The following is a 27,195-nucleotide window of genomic DNA, read 5'->3' on the forward strand; positions in this document are numbered from 1 at the left end:
CTGTTCGGGATATAGAAAAATTTGCACGAATGGAATCAAAATTTCCAGGCGAATTCAGTGAGTTCCCAATGGGACATGCTTGTATGAGTGTGCTTTTCGTATATAGTAACATTTGAAGGAACGGATCTAAGTATCATTGTGAATTCAGTAATTTCCCAATAGGATTCGCATGTAATAAGCTTGTTATTCAAGATACAGCAACGTTTTAACGAACTGAAACACTGTTTCTTTGTGAATTCAGTTAGTTCCTAGTATCATGCCCTTGTAATATGAGTACTTTTAAAGATTTATCAAAATTTGGTGAGCAGAATCTCAGTAACATGGTAAATTCGGTTAGTTCCCAATAGGCCGCAGTAGTAATAAGTGGACTGTTCGGGATATAGAAAAAATTTCACGAATGGAATCAAAATTTCTAGGAGAATTCAGTGAGTTCCCAATTGGACATGCTTGTATGAGTGTGCTTTTCAATATATAGCAACATTTTAAGGAATGGAATCTAAGTATCATGGTGAATTCAGTAGGTACCCAATAGGATTCATATGTAATAAGCTTGTTGTCCAAGATAGAGCAACGTTTTAACGAACTGAAACACTGTTTCTTTGTGAATTCATTGAGTTCCCAGTAGCAGGCTCTTGTAATATGTGTACTTTTAAAGATTTATAAAAATTTGATGAGCCGAATCTCAGTAACTTGTGAATTCGGTTAGTTCCCAATAGGCCGCAGTAGTAATAAGTGGACTGTTCGGGATATAAAAAAATTTGCACGAATGGAATCAAAATTTCCAGGCGAATTCAGTGAGTTCCCAATGGGACATGCTTGTATGAGTGTGCTTTTCCGTATATAGTAACATTTGAAGGAACGGATCTAAGTATCATTGTGAATTCAGTAAGTTCCCAATAGGATTCGCATGTAATAAGCTTGTTATTCAAGATACAGCAACGTTTTAACGAACTGAAACACTGTTTCTTTGTGAATTCAGTTAGTTCCTAGTATCAGGCCCTTGTAATATGAGTACTTTTAAAGATTTTTCAAAATTTGGTGAGCAGAATCTCAGAAACATGGTAAATTCGGTTAGATCCCAATAGGCCGCAGTAGTAATAAGTGGACAGTTCGGGATATAGAAAAATTTTCACGAATGGAATCAAAATTTCTAGGCGAATTCAGTGAGTTCCCAATATGATGTGCTTGTATGAGTGTGCATTTCAATATATAGCAATATTTTAAGGAACGGAATCTAAGTATCATGGTGAATTCAGTAGGTTTCCAATAGGATTCGCATGTAATAAGAATTTTGTTCAAGATAGAGCAACGTTTTAACGAACTGAAACACTGTTTCTTTGTGAATTCAGTTATTTCCTAGTAGCATGCCCTTGTAATATGAGTACTTTTCAAGATTTATCAAAATTTGGTGAGCCGAATCTCAGTTACTTGGTGAATTCCGTTAGTTCCCAATAGGCCGCAGCAGTAATAAGTGGACTGTTCGGAATATAGAAAAATTAGCACGAATGGAATCAAAAGTTCTAGGCGAATTCAGTGAGTTCCCAATATGATGTGCTTGTATAAGTGTGCATTTCAATATATAGCAATATTTTAAGGAACGGAATCTAAGTATCATGGTGAATTCAGTAGGTTCCCAATAGGATTCGCATGTAATAAGCATCTTGTTCAAGATAGAGCAACGTTTTAACCAACTGAAACACTCTTCCTTTGTGAATTCAGTGAGTTCCCAGTAGCAGGCTCTTGTAATATGTGTACTTTTAAGATTTATCAAAAGTTGGTGAGCGGAATCTCAGTAACTTTGTGAATTCGGTAAGTTCCCAAAAGCCGCAGTAGTAATAAGTGGACTCTTCGGGATATAGATAAATTTTCACGAATGGAATCAAAACTTCTAGGCGAATTCAGTGAGTTCCCAATGGGACATGCTTGTATGAGTGTGCTATTCCGTATATAGCAACATTTGAAGGAACGGAATCTAAGTATCATGGTGAATTCAGTAGGTTCCCAATACGATTCGCATGTAAAAAGCATGTTGTTCAAGATAGAGCCCCGTTTTAATCAACGGAAACACCGTCTCTTTGTAAATTCAGTGAGTTCCCAGTAGCAGGCTCTTGTAATATATGTACTTTTAATGATTTACCAAAATTTGGTAAGCCGTATCTCAGTAACTTGGTGAATTCTGTTAGTTCCCAATAGGCCGCAGTAGTAATAAGAGGACTGTTCGGGATATAGAAAAATTAGCACGAATGGAATCAAAAGTTCTAGGCGAATTCAGTGAGTTCCCAATATGACGAGCTTGTATGAGTGTGCGTTTCAATATATAGCAATATTTTATGGAACGGAATCTAAGTATCATGGTGAATTCAGTAGGTTCCCAATAGGATTCGCATGTAATAAGCATGTTGTTCAAGATAGAGCAAAGTTTTAACGAACTGAAACACTGTTTCTTTGTGAATTCAGTGAGTTCCCAGTAGCAGGCTCTTGTAATATGAGTACTTTTAAAGATTTATCAAAATTTGGTGAGCAGAATCTCAGTAACATGGTGAATTCGGTTAGTTCCCAATAGGCCGCAGTAGTAATAAGTGGACTGTTCGGGATATAAAAAAATTTGCACGAATGGAATCAAAATTTCCAGGCGAATTCAGTGAGTTCCCAATGGGACATGCTTGTATGAGTGTGCTTTTCCGTATTTAGTAACATTTGAAGGAACGGAATCTAAGTATCATGGTGAATTCAGTAAGTTCCCAATAGGATTCGCATGTAATAAGCTTGTTATTCAAGATAGAGCAACGTTTTAACGAACTGAAGCACTGTTTCTTTGTGAATTCAGTTAGTTCCTAGTATCAGGCCCTTGTAATATGAGTACTTTTAAAGATTTATCAAAATTTGGTGAGCAGAATCTCAGTAACATGGTGAATTCGGTTAGTTCCCAATAGGCCGCAGTAGTAATAAGTGGACTGTTCGGGATATAGAAAAATTTGCACGAATGGAATCAAAATTTCCAGGCGAATTCAGTGAGTTCCCAATGGGACATGCTTGTATGAGTGTGCTTTTCGTATATAGTAACATTTGAAGGAACGGATCTAAGTATCATTGTGAATTCAGTAATTTCCCAATAGGATTCGCATGTAATAAGCTTGTTATTCAAGATACAGCAACGTTTTAACGAACTGAAACACTGTTTCTTTGTGAATTCAGTTAGTTCCTAGTATCATGCCCTTGTAATATGAGTACTTTTAAAGATTTATCAAAATTTGGTGAGCAGAATCTCAGTAACATGGTAAATTCGGTTAGTTCCCAATAGGCCGCAGTAGTAATAAGTGGACTGTTCGGGATATAGAAAAAATTTCACGAATGGAATCAAAATTTCTAGGAGAATTCAGTGAGTTCCCAATTGGACATGCTTGTATGAGTGTGCTTTTCAATATATAGCAACATTTTAAGGAATGGAATCTAAGTATCATGGTGAATTCAGTAGGTACCCAATAGGATTCATATGTAATAAGCTTGTTGTCCAAGATAGAGCAACGTTTTAACGAACTGAAACACTGTTTCTTTGTGAATTCATTGAGTTCCCAGTAGCAGGCTCTTGTAATATGTGTACTTTTAAAGATTTATAAAAATTTGATGAGCCGAATCTCAGTAACTTGTGAATTCGGTTAGTTCCCAATAGGCCGCAGTAGTAATAAGTGGACTGTTCGGGATATAAAAAAATTTGCACGAATGGAATCAAAATTTCCAGGCGAATTCAGTGAGTTCCCAATGGGACATGCTTGTATGAGTGTGCTTTTCCGTATATAGTAACATTTGAAGGAACGGATCTAAGTATCATTGTGAATTCAGTAAGTTCCCAATAGGATTCGCATGTAATAAGCTTGTTATTCAAGATACAGCAACGTTTTAACGAACTGAAACACTGTTTCTTTGTGAATTCAGTTAGTTCCTAGTATCAGGCCCTTGTAATATGAGTACTTTTAAAGATTTTTCAAAATTTGGTGAGCAGAATCTCAGAAACATGGTAAATTCGGTTAGATCCCAATAGGCCGCAGTAGTAATAAGTGGACAGTTCGGGATATAGAAAAATTTTCACGAATGGAATCAAAATTTCTAGGCGAATTCAGTGAGTTCCCAATATGATGTGCTTGTATGAGTGTGCATTTCAATATATAGCAATATTTTAAGGAACGGTATCTAAGTATCATGGTGAATTCAGAAGGTTTCCAATAGGATTCGCATGTAATAAGCATGTTGTTAAAGAGAGAGCAACGTTTTAAAACTGAAAAACTGTTTCTTTGTGAATTCAGTAGGTTCCCAGTAGCAGACTCTTGTAATATGTGTACTTTTAAAGATTTATCAAAATTTGGTGAGCCGAATCTCAGTAACATGGTGAATTCAGTTAGTTCCCAAAAGTCCGCAGTAGTAATAAGTGGACTGTGTGGGATATCGAAAAATTAGCACAAATGCAATCAAAATTTCTAGGCGAATTCAGTGAGTTCCCAATGGGATATGCTTGTATCAGTGTGCTTTTCCGTATATAGCAACATTTGAAGGTACGGAATATAAGTATCATGGTGAATTCAGTAGGTTCCCAATAGTATTCGCATGTAATAAGCTTGTTATACAAGATAGAGCAACGTTTTAACGAACTGAAACACTGTTTCTTTGTGAATTCAGTTAGTTCCTAGTATCAGGCCCTTGTAATATGAGTACTTTTAAATATTTATCAAAATTTGGTGAGCAGAATCTCAGTAAATTGGTGCGTTCGGTTAGTTCCCAATAGGCCACAGTAGCAATAAGTTGAGTGTTCGGGATTTCGAAAAATTTTCACGAATGGAATCAAAATTTTTAGGCGAATTCATTGAGTTCCCTATGGGACATTATTGTATGTTTGTGCATTTCAATATATAGCAACATTTTAGGAACGGAATCTAAGTATCATGGTGAATTCAGTAGCATCCCAATAGTATTCGCATGTAATAAGCATGTTGTTCAAGATAGAGCAACGTTTTAACGAACTGAAACACTGTTTCTTTGTGATTTCAGTTAGTTCCCAGTAGCAGGCTCTTGTAATATGTGTAGTTTTAAAGATTTATCAAAATTTGGTGAGCCGAATCTGAGTAACATGGTGAATTCGGTTAGTTCCAAATAGGCCGCAGTCGTAATAAGTGGATCTGTTCGGGGTATAGAAAAATTTTAACGAATGGAATCAAAATTTATAGGCGAATTCAGTGAGTTCCCAATGGGACATGCTTGTATGAGTGTGCTTTTCCGTATATAGCAACATTTTAAGAAATGGAATCTAAGTAACATGGTGAATTCAGTAGGTTCCCAAAAGGATTTGATGTAATAAGCTTGTTATTCTAGATAGAGCAACGTTTTAACGAACTGAAACCCTGTTTCTTTGTGAAGTCAATTAGTTTCCAGTAGCAGGCTCTTGTGATATGTGTCCTTTTGAAGATTTATCAAAATTTCCTGAGCCGAATCTCAGTTACTAGGTGAATTGGCTTAGTTCCCAATAGGCCGCAGTTGTAATAAGTGGACAGTTCGGGATATAGAAAAATTTTCACGAATTCAACGAAAATTTCTAGGCAACTTCAGTGAGTTCCCATGGGACATGCTTGTATGAGTTTGCCTTCAATATTTAGCAACATTTTAAGGAACGGAATCTAAGTAACACGGTGAATTCAGTAGATCTCTAATAGGATTCGCATGTAATAAGCATGTTATTCAAGATAGAGCAACGTCTTAACGAACTGAAACACTTTTTCTTTGTGAATTCAGTTAGTTCCCAGTAGCAGGCTCTTGTAATATGTGTAGTTTTAAAGAATTATCAAAATTTGGTGAGCCGAATCTCAGTAACTGGTGAATTCAGTTAGCTCCCAATAGGCCGCAGTAGTAATAAGTGGAGTGTTTGGGATATAGAAAAATTTGCACGAATGGAATCAAAATTTCTAGGCGAATTCAGTGAGTTCCCAATATGATGTGCTTGTATGAGTGTGCATTTCAATATATAGCAATATTTTAAGGAACGGTATCTAAGTATCATGGTGAATTCAGAAGGTTTCCAATAGGATTCGCATGTAATAAGCATGTTGTTAAAGATAGAGCAACGTTTTAAAACTGAAAAACTGTTTCTTTGTGAATTCAGTAGGTTCCCAGTAGCAGACTCTTGTAATATGTGTACTTTTAAAGATTTATCAAAATTTGGTGAGCCGAATCTCAGTAACATGGTGAATTCAGTTAGTTCCCAAAAGTCCGCAGTAGTAATAAGTGGACTGTGTGGGATATCGAAAAATTAGCACGAATGCAATCAAAATTTCTAGGCGAATTCAGTGAGTTCCCAATGGGATATGCTTGTATCAGTGTGCTTTTCCGTATATAGCAACATTTGAATGTACGGAATCTAAGTATCATGGTGAATTCAGTAGGTTCCCAATAGTATTCGCATGTAATAAGCTTGTTATACAAGATAGAGCAACGTTTTAACGAACTGAAACACTGTTTCTTTGTGAATTCAGTTAGTTCCTAGTAGCATGCCCTTGTAATATGAGTACTTTTAAAGATTTATCAAAATTTGGTTAGCCGAATCTCAGTAACTTGGTGAATTCGGTTATTTCCCCATAGGCCGCAGTAGTAATAAGTGGACTGTTGGGGATATAGAAAAATTATCACGAATGGAACCAAAATATTTAGGCGAATTCAGTGAGTTTCCAATGGGATATGCTTGTATGAATGTGCTTTTAAATATATAGCAACATTTTAAGGAACGGAATCAAAGTATCCTTGTGAATTTAGTAGGTTCCCAATAGGATTCGCACGTAATAAGCTTGTTGTTCAAGATAGAGTAACGTTTTAACGAACTGAAACACTGTTTCTTTGTGAATTCAGTGAGTTCCCAGTAGCAGGCTCTTGTGATATGTGTACTTTTAAAGATTTATCAAAATTTGGTGAGCCGAATCTCAGTAAATTGGTGAATTCGGTTAGTTCCCAATAGGCCGCAGTAGTAATAAGTGGACTCTTCGGGGTAAAGAAAAATTTTAACTAATGGAATAAAAATTTCTAGGCGAATTCATTGAGTTCCCAATGTCACATGCTTGTATGAGCGTGCTTTTCCGTATATAGCAACATTTTAAGGAACAGAATCTAAGTATCATGGTGAATTCAGTAGGTTTCCAATAGAATTCCCATGTAATAAGCTTGTTATTCTAGATAGAGCAACGTTTTAACAAACTGAAACCCTGTTTCTTTGTGAAATCAATTAGTTCCCAGTAGCAGGCTCGTGTAATATGTGTACTTTTAAAGATTTATCAAAATTTGGTGAGCCGAATCTCAGTAACTTGTTGAATTCGGTTAGTTCCCAATAGGCCAAAGAAGTAATAAGTGGACTGTTCCAGATACAGAAAAATATTAACGAATGGAATCAAAATTTCTAGGCGATTTCAGTGAGTTCCCAAGGGGACTTGTTTGTTAGAGGGTGCTTTTCATATATAGCAACATTTTAAGGAACTGAATCTAAGACTCATGGTTTATTCAGTAGGTTCCCAATAGTATTCGCATGTAGTAATATTATGTTTCAAGATAGAGCAACGTTTTAACGAACTGAAACACTGTTTCTTTGTGAATTCATTTAATTCCCAGTAGCAGGGTCTTGTAATATGTGTACTTCTAAATATGTATCAAAATTTCCTGAGCCGAATCTCAGTAACTTGGTGAATTCGGTTAGTTCCCAATAGGCCGCAGTAGTAATAAGTGGACTCTTCGGGATATAGAAAAATTTTCACGAATGGAAAGAAAATTTCTAGGCAACTTCACTGAGATCCCATGTGACATGCTTGTATGAGTTTGCCTTCAATATATAGCAACATTTTCAGGAACGGAATCTAAGTAACACGGTGAATTCAGTAGATCTCCAATAGGATTGGCATGTAATAAGCGTGTTATTCAAGATAGAGCAACGTCTTAACGAACTGAAACCATGTTTCTTTGAGAATTCAGTTAGTTCCCAGTAGCAGGCTCTTGCAATATGTATAGTTTTAAAGAATTATCAAAATTTGGTGAGCCGAACCTCAGTAACTTGGTGAATTCAGTTAGCTCCCCATAGGCCGCAGTAGTAATAAGTGGACTGTTCGGGATATAGAAAAATTTGCACGAATGGAATCAAAATTTCTAGGCGAATTCAGTGAGTTCCCAATATGATGTGCTTGTATGAGTGTGCATTTCAATATATAGCAATATTTTAAGGAACGGAATCTAAGTATCATGGTGAATTCAGTAGGTTTCCAGTAGGATTCGCATGTAATAAGCATGTTGTTCAAGATAGAGCAACGTTTTAACGAACTGAAACACTGTTTCTTTGTGAATTCAGTAGGTTCCCAGTAGCAGGCTCTTGTAATATGTGTACATTTAAAGATTTATCAAAATTTGGTGAGCCGAATCTCAGTAACAGGGTGAATTCGGTTAGTTCCCAAAAGTCCGCAGTAGTAATAAGTGGACTGTTTGGGATATCGAAAAATTAGCACGAATGGAATTAAAATTTCTAGGCGAATTCAGTGAATTCCCAATGGGATATGCTTGGATGAGTGTGCTCTTCCGTATATAGCAACATTTGAAGGTACGGAATCTAAGTATCATGGTGAATTCAGTAGGTTCCCAGTAGTATTCGCATGTAATAAGCTTGTTATTCAAGATAGAGCAACGTTTTAACGAACTGAAACACTGTTTCTTTGTTAATTGAGTTAGTTCCTAGTAGCATGCCCTTGTAATGTGAGTACTTTTAAAGATTTATCAAAATTTGGTCAGCCGAATATCAGTAACTTGGTGAATTCGGTTAGTTCCCAATAGGCCGCAGTAGTAATAAGTGGACTGTTGGGGATATAGAAAAATTATCACGAATGGAATCAAAATTTCTAGGCGAATTCAGTGAGTTTCCAATGGGACATGCTTGTATGAGTTTGCTTTTCAATATATAGCAACATTTTTAGGAACGGAATCTAAGTATCCTTGTGAATTTAGTAGGTTCCCAATAGGATTCGCATGTAATAAGCTTGTTGTTCAAGATAGAGCAACATTTTAACGAACTGAAACACTGTTTCTTTGTGAATTCAGTGAGTTCCCAGTAGCAGGCTCTTGTGATATGTGTACTTTTAAAGATTCATCAAAATTTGATGAGCCAAATCTCAGTAAATTGGTGAATTCGGTTAGTTCCCAATAGGCCGCAGTAGTAATAAGTGGACTCTTCGGGATATAGAAAAATTTTAACGATTGGAATCAGAATTTCTAGGCGGTTTCAGTGAGTTCCCAATGGGACTTGTTTGTTTGAGTGTGCTTTTCAATATATAGCAAGATTTTAAGGAACGGAATCTAAGACTCATGGTGAATTCAGTAGGTTCCCAATAGGATTCCCATGTAATAACATTGTTTTTCAAGATAGAGCAACATTTAACGAACTGAAACACTTTGTGAATTCATTTAATTCCCAGTAGCAGGCTCTTGTAACATGTGTACTTCTAAATATATATCAATTCCTGAGGCGTTTCTCAGTAACTTGGTGAATTCGGTTAGTTCCCAATAGGCCGCAGTAGTAATAAGTGGACTGTTCGGATATAGAAAAATTTTCACGAATGGAACGAAAATTTCTAGGCAAATTCAGTGAGTTCCCATGGGACATGCTTGTATGAGTTTGGTTTTCAATATATAGCAACATTTTAAGGAACGGAATCTAAGTAACACGGTGAATTCAGTAGATCTCCAATAGGATTCGCATGTAATAAGCTTGTTATTCAAGATAGAGCAACGTTTTAACGAACTGAAACACTGTTTATTTGTGAATTCAGTTAGTTCCCAGTAGAAGGCTCTTGTAATATGTGTACTTTTAAAGATTTATCAAAATTTGGTGAGCCGAATCTCAGTAACTTGGTGAATTCAGTTAGTTCCCAATAGGCCGCAGTAGTAATAAGTGGACTCTTCGGGATATAGAAAAATGTTCACGAATGGAATCAAAATTTCTAGGCGAATTCGGTGTGTTCCCAATGGGACATGCTTGTATGAGTGTGCTTTTCAATATAGAGCAACATTTTAAGGAACGGAATCTAAGTATCATATTGAATTCAGAAGGTTCCCAATATGATTCGCATGTAATAAGCTTGTTATTGAAGATAGAGCAACGTTTTAACGAACTGAAACACTGTTTCTTTGTGAATTCAGTTAGTTCCTAGTAGCAGGCCCTCGTAATATGAGTACTTTTAAAGATTTATCAAAATTTGGTGAGTAGAATCTCAGTAACATGGTGAATTCGGTTAGTTCCGATTAGGCCGCAGTAGTAATAATTGGCCTGTTCGGGGTCTAGAAAAATTTTCACGAATGAATCAAAATTTCATGGCGAAATCAGTCAATTCCCAATGGGACATGCTTGTATGAGTGTGCTTTTCAATATAGAGCAACATTTTAAGGAACGGAATCTAAGTATCATGGTGAATTCAGTAGGTTCCCAATAGGATTCGCATGTAATAAGCTTGTTATTCAAGATAGAGCATCGTTTTAACGAACTGAAACCATGTTTCTTTGTGAATTCTGTTAGCTCCCAGTAGCCTGGTCTTGTAATATGTGTCCTTTAACGATTTATCAAAATTTGGTGAGCCGAATCTCAGTAACTTTGAGAATTCGATTAGTTCCCAATAGCCCGCAGTAGTAATAAGTGGACTGTTCGAGATATAAAAAAATTATCACGAATGGCATCAAAATTTCTAGGAGAATTCAGTGAGTTCCCAATGGGACATGCTTGCATGAGTGTGCTTTTCAATATATAGCAACATTTTAAGGAACGGAATATAAGTATCTTGGTGGATTCAGTAGGTAAACAATAGGATTCGAGTGTAATAAGCTTGTTGTTCTAGATAGAGCAACGTTTTAACGAACTGAAACACTGTTTCTTTGTAAATTCAGTGAGTTCCCAGTAGCAGGCTCTTGTGATATTTGTCCTTTTAAAGATTTATCAAAATTTGATGAGCCGAATCTCAGTAAATTGGTGCATTTGGTTAATTCCCAATAGGCCGCAGTAGTAATAAGTGGACTGTTCGGGATATCGAAAAATTGTCACGATTGGAATCAAAATTTCTAGGCGAATTCAATGAGCTCCTAATGGGACATGATTGTATGAGTGTGCTTTTCAATATATAGCAACATTTTAGGAACGGAATCTAAGTATACTGGTGAATTCAGTAACTTCCCAATAGTATTCGCATGTAATAAACCTGTTGTTCAAGATAGAGCAACGTTTTAACGAACTGAAACACTGTTTCTTTGTGAATTCAGTTAGTTGTTAGTAGCAGGCTCTTGTAATATGTGTATTTTTAAAGAGTTATCAAAATTGGTGAGCCGAACCTGAGTAACATGGTGAATTCGGTTAGTTCCAAATAGGCCGCAGTAGTAATAAGTGGACTGTTGGGGTATAGAAAATTTTAACGAATGGAATCAAAATTTCTAGGCGAATTCATTGAGTTCCCAATGGGACATGCTTGGATGAGTGTGCTTTTCCGTATATAGCAACATTTTAAGAAACGGAATCTAAGTATCATGGTTAATTCAGTAGGTTCCCAATAGGATTCGCATGTAATAAGCTTGTTATTCTAGATAGAGCTATGTTTTAACGAACTGAAACCCTGTTTCTTTGTGAATTTAATTAGTTCCCAGTAGCAGGCTCTTGTGATATGTGTCCTTTTAAAGATTTATCAAAATTTCCTGAGCCGAATCTCAGTAACTTTGTGAATTCGGTTAGTTCCCAATAGGCCGCAGTAGTAAGAAGTGGACAATTCGGGATATAGAAAAATTTTCACGAATGGAACGAAAATTTCTAGGCAACTTCAGTGATTTCCCATGGGACATGCTTGTATGAGTTTGCTTTTCAATATATAGCAACATTTTAAGGAACGGAATCTAAGTAACACGGTGAATTCAGTAGATCTCCAATAGGATTCGCATGTAATAAGCATGTTATTCAAGATAGAGCAACGTCTTAACGAACTGAGACACTTTTTCTTTCTGAATTCAGTTAGTTCCCAGGAGCAGGCACTTGTAATATGTGTACTTTTAAAGATTTATCAAAATTTGGTCAGCCGAATCTCAGTAACTTTGTGAATTCGGTTAGTTCCCAATAGGCCGCAGTAGTAATAAGTGGACAGTTCGGGATATAGAAAAATTTTCACGAATGGAAGGAAAATTTCTAGGCTACTTCAGTGAGTTCCCATGGGACATGCTTGTATGAGTTTGCCTTCAATATATAGCAACATTTGAAGGAACGGAATCTAAGTAACACGGTGAATTCTGTAGATCTCAAATAGGATTCGCATGTAATAAGCATGTTATTCAAGATAGAGCAACGTCTTAACGAACTGAAACACTTTTTCTTTGTGAATTCAGTTAGTTCCCAGTAGCAGGCTCTTGTAATATGTGTAGTTTTAAAGAATTATCAAAATTTGATGAGCCGAATCTCAGTAACTTGGTGAATTCAGTTAGCTCCCAATAGGCCGCAATAGTAATAAGTGAAGTGTTCGGGATATAGAAAAATTTGCACGAATGGAATCAAAATTTCTAGGCGAATTCAGTGAGTTCCCAATATGATGTGCTTGTATGAGTGTGCATTTCAATATATAGCAATATTTTAAGGAATGGAATCTAAGTATAATGGTGAATTCAGTAGGTTTCCAATAGGATTCGCATGTAATAAGAATTTTGTTCAAGATAGAGCAACGTTTTAACGAACTGAAACACTGTTTCTTTGTGAATTCAGTTATTTCCTAGTAGCATGCCCTTGTAATATGAGTACTTTTCAAGATTTATCAAAATTTGGTGAGCCGAATCTCAGTTACTTGGTGAATTCCGTTAGTTCCCAATAGGCCGCAGCAGTAATAAGTGGACTGTTCGGGATATAGAAAAATTAGCACGAATGGAATCAAAAGTTCTAGGCGAATTCAGTGAGTTCCCAATATGATGTGCTTGTATAAGTGTGCATTTCAATATATAGCAATATTTTAAGGAACGGAATCTAAGTATCATGGTGAATTCAGTAGGTTCCCAATAGGATTCGCATGTAATAAGCATCTTGTTCAAGATAGAGCAACGTTTTAACCAACTGAAACACTCTTCCTTTGTGAATTCAGTGAGTTCCCAGTAGCAGGCTCTTGTAATATGTGTACTTTTAAGATTTATCAAAAGTTGGTGAGCGGAATCTCAGTAACTTTGTGAATTCGGTTAGTTCCCAAAAGGCCGCAGTAGTAATAAGTGGACTCTTCGGGATATAGATAAATTTTCACGAATGGAATCAAAACTTCTAGGCGAATTCAGTGAGTTCCCAATGGGACATGCTTGTATGAGTGTGCTATTCCGTATATAGCAACATTTGAAGGAACGGAATCTAAGTATCATGGTGAATTCAGTAGGTTCCCAATACGATTCGCATGTAAAAAGCATGTTGTTCAAGATAGAGCCCCGTTTTAATCAACGGAAACACCGTCTCTTTGTAAATTCAGTGAGTTCCCAGTAGCAGGCTCTTGTAATATATGTACTTTTAATGATTTACCAAAATTTGGTAAGCCGTATCTCAGTAACTTGGTGAATTCTGTTAGTTCCCAATAGGCCGCAGTAGTAATAAGAGGACTGTTCGGGATATAGAAAAATTAGCACGAATGGAATCAAAAGTTCTAGGCGAATTCAGTGAGTTCCCAATATGACGAGCTTGTATGAGTGTGCGTTTGAATATATAGCAATATTTTATGGAACGGAATCTAATTATCATGGTGAATTCAGTAGGTTCCCAATAGGATTCGCATGTAATAAGCTTGTTATTCTAGATAGAGCTACGTTTTAACGAACTGAAACCCGGTTTCTTTGTGAATTTAATTAGTTCCCAGTAGCAGGCTCTTGTGATATGTGTCCTTTTAAAGATTTATCAAAATTTCCTGAGCCGAATCTCAGTAACTTTGTGAATTCGGTTAGTTCCCAATAGGCCGCAGTAGTAAGAAGTGGACAGTTCGGGATATAGAAAAATTTTCACGAATGGAACGAAAATTTCTAGGCAACTTCAGTGATTTCCCATGGGACATGCTTGTATGAGTTTGCTTTTCAATATATAGCAACATTTTAAGGAACGGAATCTAAGTAACACGGTGAATTCAGTAGATCTCCAATAGGATTCGCATGTAATAAGCATGTTATTCAAGATAGAGCAACGTCTTAACGAACTGAGACACTTTTTCTTTCTGAATTCAGTTAGTTCCCAGGAGCAGGCACTTGTAATATGTGTACTTTTAAAGATTTATCAAAATTTGGTGAGTCGAATCTCAGTAACTTGTTGATTTCGTTTAGTTCCCAATAGGCCGTAGTAGTAATAAGTGGACTGTTCGGGATATCGAAAAATTTTCACGAATGGAATCAAAATTTCTAGGCGACTTCAGTGAGTTCCCAATGGAACATGGTTGTAGGAGTGTGCTTTTCAATATATAGCAACATTTGAAGGAACGGAATCTAAGTATCATGGTGAATTCAGTAGGTTCCCAATAGGACTCGCATGTAATAAGCATGTTGTTCAAGATAGAGCAACGTTTTAACGAAATGAAACACCGTTTCTTTGTGAATTCAGTGAGTTCCCAGTAGCAGGCTCTTGTAATATGTGTACTTTTAAAGATTTATCAAAATTTGGTCAGCCGAATCTCAGTAACTTTGTGAATTCGGTTAGTTCCCAATAGGCCGCAGTAGTAATAAGTGGACTGTTCGGGATATAGAAAAATTTTCACGAATGGATCAAAATTTCTAGGCAAATTCATTGAGTTCCCAATATGATGTGCTTGTATGAGTGTGCATTTCAATATATAGCAATATTTTAAGGAACGGAATCTAAGCATCATGGTGAATTCAGTAGGTTCCCAATAGGATTCGCATGTAATAAGCATGTTGTTCAAGATAGAGCAACGTTTTAACCAACTGAAACACTCTTCCTTTGTGAATTCAGTGAGTTCCCAGTAGCAGGCTCTTGTAATATGTGTACTTTTAAGATTTATCAAAATTTGGTGAGCGGAAACTCAGTAACTTTGTGAATTCGGTTAGTTCCCAATAGGCCGCAGTAGTAATAAGTGGACACTTCGGGATATAGAAAAATTTTCACGAATGGAATCAAAACTTCTAGGAGAATTCAGTGAGTTCCCAATGGGACATGCTTGTATGAGTGTGCTTTTCCGTATATAGCAACATTTGAAGGAACGGATTCTAAGTATCCCGGTGAATTCAGTAGGTTCCCAATAGGATTCGCATGTAATAAGCATGTTGTTCAAGATAGAGCCACGTTTAACCAACTGAAACACCGTCTCTTTGTAAATTCAGTGAGTTCCCAGTAGCAGGCTCTTGTAATATATGTACTTTTAATGATTTACCAAAATTTGGTAAGCCGTATCTCAGTAACTTGGTGAATTCCGTTAGTTCCCAATACGCTGCAGTAGTAATAAGTGGACTGTTCGGGATATAGAAAAATTATCACGAATGGAATCAAAAGTTCTAGGCGAATTCAGTGAATTCCCAATATGATGTGCTTGTATGAGTGTGCATTTCAATATATAGCAATATTTTAAGGAACGGAATCTAAGTATCATTGTGAATTCTGTAGGTTCCCAATAGTATTCGCATGTCATAAGCATGTTGTTCAAGATAGAGCAACGTTTTAACGAACTGAAACACTGTTTCTTTGTGAATTCAGTTAGTTGTTAGTAGCAGGCTCTTGTAATATGTGTATTTTTAAAGATTTATCAAAATTTGGTGAGCCGTATCTGAGTAACTTCGTGAATTCGGTTAGTTCCAAATAGGCCGCTGTCGTAAGAAGTGGACTGTTCGGGGTATAGAAAAATTTGAACGAATGGAATCAAAATTTCTAGGCGAATTCAGTGAGGTCCCAATGGGACATGCTTGTATGAGTGTGCTTTTCCGTATATAGCAACATTTTAAGAAATGGAATCTAAGTATCATGGTGAGTTCAATAGGTTCCCAAAAGGATTCCCATGTAATAAGCTTGTTATTCTAAATAGAGCAACGTTTTAAAGAACTGAAACCCTGTTTCTTTGTGTATTCAATTAGTTCCCAGTAGCAGGCTCTTGTGATATGTGTCCTTTTGTAGATTTATCAAAATTTCCTGAGCCGTATCTCAGTTACTTGGTGAATTCGATTAGTTCCAAATAGGCCGCAGTAGTAATAAGTGGACTGTTCGGGATATAGAAAAATTATCACGGATGGAATCAAAATTTCTAGGAGAATTCAGTGAGTTCCCACGGGACATGCTTGTATGAGTTTGCCTTCAATATATAGCAACATTTGAAGGAACGGAATCTAAGTAACAAGGTGAATTCAGTAGATCTCCAATAGGATTCGCATGTAATAAGCATGTTATTCAAGATAGAGCAACGTCTTAACGAACTGAAACACTTTTTCTTTGTGAATTCAGTTAATTCCCAGTAGCAGGCTCTTGTAATATGTGTAGTTTTAAAGAATTATCAAAATTTGATGAGCCGAATCTCAGTAACTTGGTGAATTCAGTTAGCTCCCAATAGGCCGCAGTAGTAATAAGTGGAGTGTTCGGGATATAGAAAAATTTGCACGAATGGAATCAAAATTTCTAGGCGAATTCAGTGAGTTCCCAATATGATGTGCTTGTATGAGTGTGCATTTCAATATATAGCAATATTTTAAGGAATGGAATCTAAGTATCATGGTGAATTCAGTAGGTTTCCAATAGGATTCGCATGTAATAAGAATTTTGTTCAAGATAGAGCAACGTTTTAACGAACTGAAACACTGTTTCTTTGTGAATTCAGTTATTTCCTAGTAGCATGCCCTTGTAATATGAGTACTTTTCAAGATTTATCAAAATTTGGTGAGCCGAATCTCAGTTACTTGGTGAATTCCGTTAGTTCCCAATAGGCCGCAGCAGTAATAAGTGGACTGTTCGGGATATAGAAAAATTAGCACGAATGGAATCAAAAGTTCTAGGCGAATTCAGTGAGTTCCCAATATGATGTGCTTGTATAAGTGTGCATTTCAATATATAGCAATATTTTAAGGAACGGAATCTAAGTATCATGGTGAATTCAGTAGGTTCCCAATAGGATTCGCATGTAATAAGCATCTTGTTCAAGATAGAGCAACGTTTTAACCAACTGAAACACTCTTCCTTTGTGAATTCAGTGAGTTCCCAGTAGCAGGCTCTTGTAATATGTGTACTTTTAAGATTTATCAAAAGTTGGTGAGCGGAATCTCAGTAACTTTGTGAATTCGGTTAGTTCCCAAAAGGCCGCAGTAGTAATAAGTGGACTCTTCGGGATATAGATAAATTTTCACGAATGGAATCAAAACTTCTAGGCGAATTCAGTGAGTTCCCAATGGGACATGCTTGTATGAGTGTGCTATTCCGTATATAGCAACATTTGAAGGAACGGAATCTAAGTATCATGGTGAATTCAGTAGGTTCCCAATACGATTCGCATGTAAAAAGCATGTTGTTCAAGATAGAGCCCCGTTTTAATCAACGGAAACACCGTCTCTTTGTAAATTCAGTGAGTTCCCAGTAGCAGGCTCTTGTAATATATGTACTTTTAATGATTTACCAAAATTTGGTAAGCCGTATCTCAGTAACTTGGTGAATTCTGTTAGTTCCCAATAGGCCGCAGTAGTAATAAGAGGACTGTTCGGGATATAGAAAAATTAGCACGAATGGAATCAAAAGTTCTAGGCGAATTCAGTGAGTTCCCAATATGACGAGCTTGTATGAGTGTGCGTTTCAATATATAGCAATATTTTCTGGAACGGAATCTAAGTATCATGGTGAATTCAGTAGGTTCCCAATAGGATTCGCATGTAATAAGCATGTTGTTCAAGATAGAGCAAAGTTTTAACGAACTGAAACACTGTTTCTTTGTGAGTTCAGTGAGTTCCCAGTAGCAGGCTCTTGTAATATGTGTACTTTTAAAGATTTATCAAAATTTGATGAGCCGAATCTCAGTAACTTGTGAATTCGGTTAGTTCCCAATAGGCCGCAGTAGTAATAACTGGACTGTTCGGGATATAGAAAAATTTGCACGAATGGAATCAAAATTTCTAGGCGAATTCAGTGAGTTCCCAATGGGACATGCTTGTATGAGTGTGCTTTTCCGTATTTAGTAACATTTGAAGGAATGGAATCTAAGTATCATGGTGAATTCAGTAAGTTCCCAATAGGATTCACATGTAATAAGCTTGTTATTCAAGATAGAGCAACGTTTTAACGAACTGAAGCACTGTTTCTTTGTGAATTCAGTTAGTTCCTAGTATCAGGCCCTTGTAATATGAGTACTTTTAAAGATTTATCAAAATTTGGTGAGCAGAATCTCAGTAACATGGTGAATTCGGTTAGTTCCCAATAGGCCGCAGTAGTAATAAGTGGACTGTTCGGGATATAAAAAAATTTGCACGAATGGAATCAAAATTTCCAGGCGAATTCAGTGAGTTTCCAATGGGACATGCTTGTATGAGTGTGCTTTTCCGTATATAGTAACATTTGAAGGAACGGATCTAAGTATCATTGTGAATTCAGTAATTTCCCAATAGGATTCGCATGTAATAAGCTTGTTATTCAAGATACAGCAACGTTTTAACGAACTGAAACACTGTTTCTTTGTGAATTCAGTTAGTTCCTAGTATCAGGCCCTTGTAATATGAGTACTTTTAAAGATTTATCAAAATTTGGTGAGCAGAATCTCAGTAACATGGTAAATTCGGTTAGTTCCCAATAGGCCGCAGTAGTAATAAGTGGACTGTTCGGGATATAGAAAAAAATTTCACGAATGGAATCAAAATTTCTAGGAGAATTCAGTGAGTTCCCAATGGGACATGCTTGTATGAGTGTGCTTTCAATATATAGCAACAGTTTAAGGAACGGAATCTAAGTATCATGGTGAATTCCGTAGGATCCCAATAGGATTCGGAAGTAATAAGCTTGTTATTCAAGATAGAGTAACGTTTTAACGAAAAGAAACACTGTTTCTTTGTGAATTAAGTTAGTTCCCAGTAGCAGGTTCTTGTAATATGTATACTTTGAAAGATTTATCAAAATTGGTGAGCCGAATCTCAGTAACTTGGTGAATTCAGTTTCTTCCCAATAGGGCTCAGTAGTAATAAGTGGACTGTTCGGGATATAGAAAAATTTTCACAAACAGAATCAAAATTTCTAGGCGAATTCAGTGAGTTCCCAATGGGACATGCTTGTATGAGTGTGCTTTTCAATATAGAGCAACATTTTAAGGAACGGAACCTAAGTATCATGGTGAATTCAGTGGGTTCCCATTAGGATTGGCATGTAATAAGCTTGTTATTCAAGGGACAGCAACATTTTAACGAACTGAAACACTGTATCTTTGTGAATTCAGTTAGTTCCCAGTAGCAGGCTCTTGTAATTGTGTGCTTTTAAAGATTTATCAAAATTTGGTGAGCCGAATCTCAGTAACTTGGTGAATTCGGTTAGTTCCCAATAGGCCGCAGTAGTAATAAGTGGACTGTTGGGGATAAGAAAAATTTCAGGAATGGTATCAAAATTTCTAGGCCAATTCAGCGAGTTTCCAAAGGGACATGCTTGTATGAGTGTGCTTTTCAATATATAGCAACATTTTAAGGAACGGAATCTAAGTATCATGGTGATTTCAGTAGGTTCCCAATAGGATTCACGTGTAATAAGTTTGTTATTCAAGGTAGAGCAACGTTTGAACGAACTGAAACACTGTTTCTTTGTGAATTCAGTTAGTTCCCAGTAGCAGGCTCTTGTAATTGTGTACTTTTAAGATTTATCAAAATTTGGTTAGCCGAATCTCAGTAACTTGGTGAATTCAGTTAGTTCCCAATCGGCCTCAGTAGCAGTAAGTGGACTGTTCGGGATATCGAAAAATTTTCACCAATGGAATCAAAATTTTTAGGCGAATTCTGGGAGTTCCCAATGGGACATGCTTGTATGAGTGTGCTTTTCAATATATAGCAACAGTTTAAGGAACGGAATCTAGGTATCATGGTGAATTCATTAGGTTCCCAATAGGATTCGCAAGTAATAAGCTTGTTATTCAAGATAGAGTAACGTTTTAACGAACTGAAACACTGTTTCTTTGTGAATTAAGTTAGTTCCCAGTAGCAGGCTCTTGTAATTGTGTACTTTTAAGATTTATCAAAATTTGGTGAGCCGAATATCAGTAACTTGGTGAATTCAGTTAGTTCCCAATAGGCCGCAGAGGTACTAAGTGGACTGGTCGGGATATAGAAAAATTTTCACCAATGGAATCAAAATTTCTTGGCAAATTCAGTGACTTCCCAATGGGACATGCTTGAATAAGTGTGCTTTTCAGTATATAGCAATATTTTAAAGAACGGAATCTAAGTATCATGGTGAATTCAGTAGGTTCCCAATAGGATTCCCATGTAATAAGCTTGTTATTCAAGATAGAGCAAGGTTTTAATGAACTGAAACACTGTTTCTTTGTGAATTCTGTTAGTTCCTAGTAGCAGGCTCTTTTACTATGTGTACTTTTAAAGATTTATCAAAATTTGGTGAGCCGAATCTCAGTAACTTGGTGAAATCGGTTAATTTCCAATAGCCGCAGTAGTATTAAGTGGACTGTTCGGGATATAGAAAATTTTTCACGAATGGGATCAAATTTTCTAGGCAAAGTCAATCAGTCCCCAATGGGACATGCTTGTATGATTGTGCTTTTCAATATCTAGCAACATTTTACGGAGAGGAATCTAAGTATCATGGTGAATTCAGTAGGTTCCCATAGGATTTGCATGTAATAAGCTTGTTATTAATGGTAGAGCAAAGTATAACGAACTGAGACACTGTTTCTTTGTTCATTCAGTTAGGCCCCATAGAAGGCGCTTGTAATATGTGTACTTTTAAAGATTTATCAAAATTTTTGAGATGAATCTCAGTAACTTTGTGAATTCACTTAGGTCCCAATAGGCCGCAGTAGTAAAAAGTGGACTGTTTGGGAGAAGAATAATTTCACGAATGGAATCAAAATTTCCAGGCCAATTCAGGGAGTTTCCAAAGGGACATGCTTGTATGAGTGTGCTTTTCAATTTTAGCAACATTTTAAGGAACGGAAAGTATCATGGTGAATTCAGTAGGTTCCCAATAGGATTCGCATGTAATAAGCTTGTTATTCAAGGTAGAGCAATGTTTTAACGATCTGAAACACTTTTTCTTTGTGAATTCAGTTAGTTCCCTTTAGCAGGCCCTTGTAATATGTGTAGTTTTAAGGATTTATCAAAATTTGGTGAGCCGAATCTCAGTACCTTGTCGAATTCGGTTAGTTCCCAATATGCATCATTAGTAATAAGTGGACTGTTCGGGATATAGAAAAATTTTCAGGAATGGAATCAAAATTTCTAGGCAAATTCAGTGAGTTCCCAATGGGACATGATTGTATGAGTGTGCATTTCAAATATATAGCAACATTTTAAAGAACAGAATCTAAGTATCATGGTGAATTCAGTAAGTTCCCAATAGGATTCACATGTAATAAGCTTGTTATTCAAGATAGAGCCACGTTTTAACGAACTGAAGCACTGTTTCTTTGTGAATTCAGTTAGTTCCTAGTATCAGGCCCTTGTAATATGAGTACTTTTAAAGATTTATCAAAATTTGGTGAGCAGAATCTCAGTAACATGGTGAATTCGGTTAGTTCCCAATAGGCCGCAGTAGTAATAAGTGGACTTTTCGGGATATAAAAAAATTTTCACGAATGGAATCAAAATTTCCAGGCGAATTCAGTGAGTTCCCAATGGGACATGCTTGTATGAGTGTGCTTTTCCGTATATAGTAACATTTGAAGGAACGGATCTAAGTATCATTGTGAATTCAGTAATTTCCCAATAGGATTCGCATGTAATAAGCTTGTTATTCAAGATACAGCAACGTTTTAACGAACTGAAACACTGTTTCTTTGTGAATTCAGTTAGTTCCTAGTATCAGGCCCTTGTAATATGAGTACTTTTAAAGATTTATCAAAATTTGGTGAGCAGAATCTCAGTAACATGGTAAATTCGGTTAGTTCCCAATAGGCCGCAGTAGTAATAAGTGGACTGTTCGGGATATAGAAAAAATTTCACGAATGGAATCAAAATTTCTAGGAGAATTCAGTGAGTTCCCAATGGGACATGCTTGTATGAGTGTGCTTTTCCGTATATAGTAACATTTGAAGGAACGGATCTAAGTATCATTGTGAATTCAGTAATTTCCCAATAGGATTCGTATGAAATAAGCTTGTTATTCAAGATACAGCAACGTTTTAACGAACTGAAACACTGTTTCTTCGTGAATTCAGTTAGTTCCTAGAATCAGGCCCTTGTAATATGAGTACTTTTAAAGATTTATCAAAATTTGGTGAGCAGAATCTCAGTAACATGGTAAAATCGGTTAGTTCCCAATAGGCCGCAGTTGTAATAAGTGGACAGTTCGGGATATAGAAAAATTTAACGAATGGAAGGAAAATTTCTAGGCTACTTCAGTGAGTTCCCATGGGACATGCTTGTATGAGTTTGCCTTCAATATATAGCAACATTTGAAGGAACGGAATCTAAGTAACACGGTGAATTCACTAGATCTCCAATAGGATTCGCATGTAATAAGCATGTTATTCAAGATAGAGCAACGTCTTAACGAACTGAAACACTTTTTCTTTGTGTATTCAGTTAGTTCCCAGTAGCAGGCTCTTGTAATATGTGTAGTTTTAAAGAATTATCAAAATTTGATGAGCCGAATCTCAGTAACTCGGTGAATTCAGTTAGCTCCCAATAGGCCGCAGTAGTAATAAGTGGAGTGTTCGGGATATAGAAAAATTTGCACGAATGGAATCAAAATTTCTAGGCGAATTCAGTGAGTTCCCAATATGATGTGCTTGTATGAGTGTGCATTTCAATATATAGCAATATTTTAAGGAATGGAATCTAAGTATCATGGTGAATTCAGTAGGTTTCCAATAGGATTCGCATGTAATAAGAATTTTGTTCAAGATAGAGCAACGTTTTAACGAACTGAAACACTGTTTCTTTGTGAATTCAGTTATTTCCTAGTAGCATGCCCTTGTAATATGAGTACTTTTCAAGATTTATCAAAATTTGGTGAGCCGAATCTCAGTTACTTGGTGAATTCCGTTAGTTCCCAATAGGCCGCAGCAGTAATAAGTGGACTGTTCGGGATATAGAAAAATTAGCACGAATGGAATCAAAAGTTCTAGGCGAATTCAGTGAGTTCCCAATATGATGTGCTTGTATAAGTGTGCATTTCAATATATAGCAATATTTTAAGGAACGGAATCTAAGTATCATGGTGAATTCAGTAGGTTCCCAATAGGATTCGCATGTAATAAGCATCTTGTTCAAGATAGAGCAACGTTTTAACCAACTGAAACACTCTTCCTTTGTGAATTCAGTGAGTTCCCAGTAGCAGGCTCTTGTAATATGTGTACTTTTAAGATTTATCAAAAGTTGGTGAGCGGAATCTCAGTAACTTTGTGAATTCGGTTAGTTCCCAAAAGGCCGCAGTAGTAATAAGTGGACTCTTCGGGATATAGATAAATTTTCACGAATGGAATCAAAACTTCTAGGCGAATTCAGTGAGTTCCCAATGGGACATGCTTGTATGAGTGTGCTATTCCGTATATAGCAACATTTGAAGGAACGGAATCTAAGTATCATGGTGAATTCAGTAGGTTCCCAATACGATTCGCATGTAAAAAGCATGTTGTTCAAGATAGAGCCCCGTTTTAATCAACGGAAACACCGTCTCTTTGTAAATTCAGTGAGTTCCCAGTAGCAGGCTCTTGTAATATATGTACTTTTAATGATATACCAAAATTTGGTAAGCCGTATCTCAGTAACTTGGTGAATTCTGTTAGTTCCCAATAGGCCGCAGTAGTAATAAGAGGACTGTTCGGGATATAGAAAAATTAGCATGAATGGAATCAAAAGTTCTAGGCGAATTCAGTGAGTTCCCAATATGACGAGCTTGTATGAGTGTGCGTTTCAATATATAGCAATATTTTCCGGAACGGAATCTAAGTATCATGGTGAATTCAGTAGGTTCCCAATAGGATTTGCATGTAATAAGCATGTTGTTCAAGATAGAGCAAAGTTTTAACGAACTGAAACACTGTTTCTTTGTGAATTCAGTGAGTTCCCAGTAGCAGGCTCTTGTAATATGTGTACTTTTAAAGATTTATCAAAATTTGATGAGCCGAATCTCAGTAACTTGTGAATTCGGTTAGTTCCCAATAGGCCGCAGTAGTAATAAGTGGACTGTTCGGGATATAGAAAAATTTGCACGAATGGAATCAAAATTTCTAGGCGAATTCAGTGAGTTCCCAATGGGACATGCTTGTATGAGTGTGCTTTTCCATATTTAGTAACATTTGAAGGAACGGAATCTAAGTATCATGGTGAATTCAGTAAGTTCCCAATAGGATTCACATGTAATAAGCTTGTTATTCAAGATAGAGCAACGTTTTAACGAACTGAAGCACTGTTTCTTTGTGAATTCAGTTAGTTCCTAGTATCAGGCCCTTGTAATATGAGTACTTTTAAAGATTTATCAAAATTTGGTGAGCAGAATCTCAGTAACATGGTGAATTCGGTTAGTTCCCAATAGGCCGCAGTAGTAATAAGTGGACTTTTCGGGATATAAAAAAATTTGCACGAATGGAATCAAAATTTCCAGGCGAATTCAGTGAGTTCCCAATGGGACATGCTTGTATGAGTGTGCTTTTCCGTATATAGTAACATTTGAAGGAACGGATCTAAGTATCATTGTGAATTCAGTAATTTCCCAATAGGATTCGCATGTAATAAGCTTGTTATTCAAGATACAGCAACGTTTTAACGAACTGAAACACTGTTTCTTTGTGAATTCAGTTAGTTCCTAGTATCAGGCCCTTGTAATATGAGTACTTTTAAAGATTTATCAAAATTTGGTGAGCAGAATCTCAGTAACATGGTAAATTCGGTTAGTTCCCAATAGGCCGCAGTAGTAATAAGTGGACTGTTCGGGATATAGAAAAAATTTCACGAATGGAATCAAAATTTCTAGGAGAATTCAGTGAGTTCCCAATGGGACATGCTTGTATGAGTGTGCTTTTCAATATATAGCAACATTGTAAGGAACGGAATCTAAGTATCATGGTGAATTCAGTAGGTTCCCCAAAGGATTCGCATGTAATAAGCTTGTTATTCTAGATAGAGCAACGTTTTAACGAACTGAAACACTGTTTCTTTGTGAATTCAGTAGGTCTCCAGTAGCAGGCTCTTGTAATATGTGTACTTTTAAAGATTTATCAAAATTTAGTGAGCAGAATCTCAGTAACATGGTGAATTCGGTTACTTCCCAATAGTCCACAGTAGTAATAAGTGGACTGTTTGGGATATCGAAAAATTAGCACGAATGGAATCAAAATTTCTAGGCGAATTCAGAGAGTTCCCAATGGGATATGCTTGTATGAGTGTGCTTTTCCGTATATAGTAACATTTGAAGGAACGGATCTAAGTATCATTGTGAATTCAGTAATTTCCCAATAGGATTCGCATGTAATAAGCTTGTTATTCAAGATACAGCAACGTTTTAACGAACTGAAACACTGTTTCATTGTGAATTCAGTTAGTTCCCAGTAGCAGGCTCTTGTGATATGTGTCCTTTTGAAGATTTATCAAAATTTGGTCAGCCGAATCTCAGTAACTTTGTGAATTCGGTTAGTTCCCAATAGGCCGCAGTAGTAATAAGTGGACTGTTCGGGATATAGAAAAATTTTCACGAATGGATCAAAATTTCTAGGCGAATTCAGTGAGTTCCCAATATGATGTGCTTGTATGAGTGTGCATTTCAATATATAGCAATATTTTAAGGAATGGAATCTAAGTATCATGGTGAATTCAGTAGGTTTCCAATAGGATTCGCATGTAATAAGAATTTTGTTCAAGATAGAGCAACGTTTTAACGAACTGAAACACTGTTTCTTTGTGAATTCAGTTATTTCCTAGTAGCATGCCCTTGTAATATGAGTACTTTTCAAGATTTATCAAAATTTGGTGAGCCGAATCTCAGTTACTTGGTGAATTCCGTTAGTTCCCAATAGGCCGCAGCAGTAATAAGTGGACTGTTCGGGATATAGAAAAATTAGCACGAATGGAATCAAAAGTTCTAGGCGAATTCAGTGAGTTCCCAATATGATGTGCTTGTATAAGTGTGCATTTCAATATATAGCAATATTTTAAGGAACGGAATCTAAGTATCATGGTGAATTCAGTAGGTTCCCAATAGGATTCGCATGTAATAAGCATCTTGTTCAAGATAGAGCAACGTTTTAACCAACTGAAACACTCTTCCTTTGTGAATTCAGTGAGTTCCCAGTAGCAGGCTCTTGTAATATGTGTACTTTTAAGATTTATCAAAATTTGGTGAGCGGAATCTCAGTAACTTTGTGAATTCGGTTAGTTCCCAATAGGCCGCAGTAGTAATAAGTGGACACTTCGGGATATAGAAAAATTTTCACGAATGGAATCAAAACTTCTAGGCGAATTCAGTGAGTTCCCAATGGGACATGCTTGTATGAGTGTGCTTTTCCGTATATAGCAACATTTGAAGGAACGGAATCTAAGTATCATGGTGAATTCAGTAAGTTCCCAATAGGATTCGCATGTAATAAGCATGTTGTTCAAGATAGAGCCACGTTTCACCAACTGAAACACCGTCTCTTTGTAAATTCAGTGAGTTCCCAGTAGCAGGCTCTTGTAATATATGTACTTTTAATGATTTACCAAAATTTGGTAAGCCGTATCTCAGTAACTTGGTGAATTCCGTTAGTTCCCAATAGGCTGCAGTAGTAATAAGTGGACTGTTCGGGATATAGAAAAATTATCACGAATGGAATCAAAAGTTCTAGGCGAATTCAGTGAATTCCCAATATGATGTGCTTGTATGAGTGTGCATTTCAATATATAGCAATATTTTAAGGAACGGAATCTAAGTATCATTGTGAATTCTGTAGGTTCCCAATAGTATTCGCATGTAATAAGCATGTTGTTCAAGATAGAGCAACGTTTTAACGAACTGAAACACTGTTTCTTTGTGAATTCAGTTAGTTGTTAGTAGCAGGCTCTTGT

This window comes from Rattus norvegicus, chromosome 6, assembly GCF_036323735.1.
Source record: "Rattus norvegicus strain BN/NHsdMcwi chromosome 6, GRCr8, whole genome shotgun sequence".
NCBI classification, from domain to species: Eukaryota; Metazoa; Chordata; class Mammalia; order Rodentia; family Muridae; genus Rattus; species Rattus norvegicus.